Here is a 4,999-nt window from a genome sequence, read left to right on the forward strand (position 1 = left end):
CTAATATTTTGGATGGGGAAGCATCCAAAGCTTCTGACTGCAATAAGGTCAAGTGTAACAGTGCGCAGCTGGGTTTCTTTTCCAGAATTAAAAGTATTTTGTGGTGGGGAGGGTCAGAGGAAGAAGTAAAGATTGTGAGAAAGGAGAAACATGGGCTTGGGGAAAACCCAGAATTGGGGACAGAAGATCTGGCACTAGGCTGTAGCACTATTAGCACCTCTGATCTTGTTTTTCCTCATCTGTAAAAGGTGATTAACAATGCTTTTCTGTCCATCTCGTGGGGAGAAGGGAATAATATAATTGGTTAAAAAAAAAAAAAAAAAGTTTTGAAAAATAGGCAACACTGTCTTTATGTAAGTAGCCAAGTATTAGTATTATTTATTATCCACCCAACATCACTGGTAGATACTATCTGGAATTCACTGGTATTCAAGCTATCTGGAAATGAAAGAAGTCACATTTTAGAAGTCATGAAGTTGGTGCTTATGAACTTAATCTACAGAAAAACTTTTGAAAGCACTTGAGTGTTTGTTCTGTGAATAGAAAGGTTTGAGATTCAGAGCAAGTTCAGAGTTGGACGGTCTAAGAATGGAAAAGCCCTCCATTCCATTAGAAGAAGCAGGTAGCAATTTCTGGTTATGGAACCAGAAGCTCTCAGGCTTCAAATAAAACAGCATCACTTGTATGCTCATAAAGTTGTAAAAACAAAAAAACCGAAACTGGATCTACATCTGTCCTGTAAGGCAGAGAGTACTTGAGACCTCATGCATATAAAACCAGCTTACAAACTACATTGCTAATTTATATGAATAAATTATCACTGGGGGCAAAGCACCAAGTAGAGAGCACAGTACACAGGATGTGGATGTTAATGTCATTCCCTAGGCTTCCCATTCCTTTCTCTTGGTCCTTTATGTATATGGAACAGTTCTATTATTAAATTTTGTAATAATAACAGAACCTGACTCTCAGCAAGGAAGGAGTTCAGAAATTTAGGGAGTTTAACTCTGAATGAGTAAATAAAAATAAAGCAATTATATCATTAGCTGAAAATTTTATCATCAATTAAAAATAAAAAAGTTTGGCCGGGCGCGGTGGTTCAAGCCTGTAATCCCAGCACTTTGGGAGGCTGAGACGGGCGGATCACGAGGTCAGGAGATCGAGACCATCCTGGCTAACACGGTGAAACCCCGTCTCTACTAAAAAATACAAAAAACTAGCCAGGAGAGGTGGTGGGTGCCTGTAGTCCCAGCTACTCAGGAGGCTGAGGCAGGTGAATGGTGTAAACCCGGGAGGCGGAGCTTGCAGTGAGCTGAGATCCGGCCACTGCACTCCAGCCTGGGTGGCAAAGTGAGACTCTGTCTCAAAAAATAAATAAATAAAAAATAAAAAAATTTTTTTTAATTAAAAAATAAAAAAATTTAGAAACAAATACTTAAAATAATGTAACAAGTTATCACCAGGCAATTTGGACTCATGACAATGTGTGGTGTTTCTCAGACATGCACTATTGCAATGCAGCTTGACTGTCTTGCAAACAACCTCAATGCTATTTTTAAATTGGCAGAGGCAGCAGGCCATATGGCTAGGTAAGAGCCTATAAATGAAAACACAGAATAATAAATTAGTGATAAAACGGTTACTTGAGTAGATAAAGGCGGCAGCCAATGCTACCACAGGGGTGGGCAAAAATGAGTTATTGAGGCCTATGGACTGGACAGTTGGGTAGGAACCAGAAGGCCAACAGGAAGGAGGACAAAGGTGCCCAATAGAAGGGTAAGCATGGTAGCAAGTATGGTATGCCTAGAATAAAGGTGGTTGGGATTAGAAGTAGGTGACACTGATCAGTAGTTTAATTCAGAAGTATCTCTTCCCAACTCAAAAGTCTCACTTTGGGCTGAAAATACACAGGAAGAAGGAAGCATACCTCAGCCTTAAAGGACTGAAGAAGAGTGTCAAGTAGCAGCAGGTGAGAAAGTGGCTTTGGTTTTGAGTTTGTGGGCTCTGACTCCACACAAAGACAGGACTGCATTCTGAAAACCTGAATTAATTATTGTCCTTACCTCAATGAGACAGTGAATTATAATCAAAATCGTTAGTATTACAGTCACAGATATTGCTAAGATGAGTTTGTTATATCCTGGAACTTCTTTAGTGAAGTTTAAAAAAAAAAAGGAAAGAATAATTTTTTTAAAAAACTAAGGGCATGAAAGCTAACTATTGAATAGTTATTGTTGGTGGAAGGGCTGAGGCAGGGCTTGCTTGTCTGACATAATGTAAAAGAGTCTTGGAACATGTGCTGGGTCCAGGGTCTAAAACCCCTCATGACCTATGAAACACCCAGCTCTGCACCAAAGGGTGGAAGGCTGCCCTGCCACACTATAGTCTAAGCCCAGGGCATAAAACCCCTTGTAGCTTGGAGAGAACCCAGGACTCAGGGCATAAAACCCCTTGTAGCTTCTGGAATGTGTCCAGACTCGCTGGCCCCTTGCTCCCTTCTCTCCCAAGATCATAAATTGATTGTATCTTGAATTAGAAGAATCTGTCTCCCTTATCTCAAGTGGCATAGCATATGCTAAGCCATCACAGCTATGCTTGATGCACTGCTGCCTTTCTACTCCTACGTCCTCACATCCTCACCTGTTACCCCCACGTCCACACGTCCTCACCACCTGCTTCTTTGTTTGATTACCAATAAATAGTGTGGGCTCCCAGAGCCCTCGCAGAGCCTTCACAGCCTCCATACTGGCGTTGGCCCCCTGGACCCACCCTATGTTCTCTTAATTTGTCTTGTCTCATTCCTTTGACTCCACTACATTTCGTAGCCCCCATGACCTGGTGTTGGGTCTGATCACCCCAACGTTCCTGGCATATGCTAAATGATGAGAAAGTCTGGGTCCCATGTTTCTGTGTGGTCCTGCTCTTTCTGTTCACTCTGTGCTTCTGTGCTCTCGTTAATATAGTTCTCAGTTCTTGCTGCTCACTGAGAAGCTTCATCAGGAGGCCTGTTCTGAAGATGAGCTTGGCACAGGCCAATTGCACGTGGGTCTCAGAGCAGTCCATTTTCAAGGTTTGGATAACATGAGAAATGAGCCTTCTCACATCGTTGTTGAGGATGAGGGACCATAGCTGCTGATTTAGCTGAATTTCAAACTGGTCACCTAGAGACAAGGGCAATGAGTAGTAGAAGATTTTGGGCTTGGAGGACAAGCCAGTGCCCACATTGTTGTATTCCCATCGTGTTTCATTGGTGTGTTTAACAGTCGTCTCTAAGTTGAACATAGTCCCAGTGGAATCTGCCTCAGGAGGATGACTGTAGGTTGTGTTTTCAGAGATGGTGCCTTCTAGCATAGTAGTGTTTTCCATAAAAATGTTTTCTTCAAATGCATTTCTTGCTGTGGTGTTTTTTACGTTAGTGTTCTCTATAAAACGTTCTGAAGGAGCAAATACTACTGGAAAAGGATTTTCCTGAGGACTCAGGCCTCATAAAGACAGAAAATCCCCTTGTGAAGGGGAATTTATGAGGCTCTTTGCTGCAGAGAATGGAGGCCTCTTTGTGAGCATCAGTCTATTGAGAAAACTTTTCTTTCTGAACTTTTGACTCTTTTTGGCCTTGGGTGTTCTGTGGACCACATGGGAGCAACTTTTAAGAAAGCGGTATTTTTTTCTGGAATGTACGATTGGTTTTAACTCTAGCCTTTGCATCTTCTAAAACCAAAATGGCATAAGTTAAGTCTTTCAATCTGTTTCTGACCTCAGTTCGGGCTTTTGCGGGGATAGAGGCAGAAGGCACGCCCATGGAGAAGGGTTTCAGCAAAGAGAAGACTGCCGCCTTATGCTCCAGTGTGAACGGAGGCTTGGTGTAGACAGCGTTTCCTGCTGACTTCTTGGGCCCCTGCTCTTCGTGAGGCTGTTCCAGCTCCCTTGGGGCTGGACTCCTGAGCCATTTTTCTTTGGCAGCATTCTCCACGAATGCCCGGGCACCCCGTTCCCTCCTTATGCTCTGCTTTCCCACCTCTTTGAAGTGCCTTTTCTGGATGCTCCTTAGGCCCATGAGGACTCTGTTCACTCCCCGCAGGCTTTTGCCAACATTTGGAATCTTTGCCAGGCTGTTTTCCCGTGGTTGGGCAGTTTCTAATTTCTTTTCAAATATTTAGCGTTTAAATTTGTTACCTAGAAGGCTGGACTGTATAAGCATGGCAGTTTTTTCTTCTCTTTTATCTTCATTGAGTTTTTCTTGAACACATTTTCCAGAAAATAAAGCTTTCCCAGTTTATTTTCATAAGTTGAGTTGTTGGAGGCAGGTTGAAGAGAGGGGCTCTTTGCATTGTTTTTCAAAATACTCAGGGGCCTACCTCCATCTTGTACTTTTGAAAAAAGCAGTTTAAGGAATGTAACACTGATTCCACATCTTACAGATTTTTCACTGAGAAATGAGGCAAGCTCTCGTCACTGAGTCTAGCTGCTCACTCCCAAAGCCTGACAAGTTGATGCCATTGCTGTCTGAGGGTGCCTCCAGCTCAGTAGTCAGCTCAGTGCTCCTGTGCTTCTTCCAGACTTGTAACACCTTTACGAAGGCTCCTTCTGGATTCCCTACAGATGCTTCTTCAAACTGTCAAAAAAGAAGAGACTGCTTTGATAATGAAAGATGATAGGACGGCATGCATCAGTCCACAGCTGTACGCCCCGGTCACACAGAGTAGGAGTCAGCAAACATTCAAGTGCCAGTCAGAGAGGAGAAACATACACCCAAACCTAAATCTACAAAATGGCAACAACAAAAGGAAGAAAGACATCTTTTGAAAACATGGCCACCTACTTGGAACATTCCATAGTGTGACATATAGTAGCTCTGTTTAGGATTATTTGTCAAAGCCCAAGGTGGAACACAAGCGCTTCCCTGATGAGCTGGCCTCTCTGCAGACTGCTCTGTTCCCTGTGCTGCCCTCCCTCAGATACAGAGAGAGCACAAGGCTCCCTCTCTCCTCGTCCTCAGTGT

General features: G+C 43.1%; 1 pseudogene; it reads right to left on the reverse strand.

Annotated features, from left to right (window-relative positions):
- Nucleotides 1–1,918: 1,918 nt before the first annotated feature.
- LOC113223135 lies at nucleotides 1,919–4,667 on the reverse strand (annotated as a pseudogene).
- Between the last annotated feature and the right edge of the window lie 332 nt (nucleotides 4,668–4,999).

The sequence above is a fragment of the Piliocolobus tephrosceles genome, unplaced genomic scaffold (genome assembly GCF_002776525.5).
Source record: "Piliocolobus tephrosceles isolate RC106 unplaced genomic scaffold, ASM277652v3 unscaffolded_38988, whole genome shotgun sequence".
Lineage (NCBI taxonomy): Eukaryota > Metazoa > Chordata > Mammalia > Primates > Cercopithecidae > Piliocolobus > Piliocolobus tephrosceles.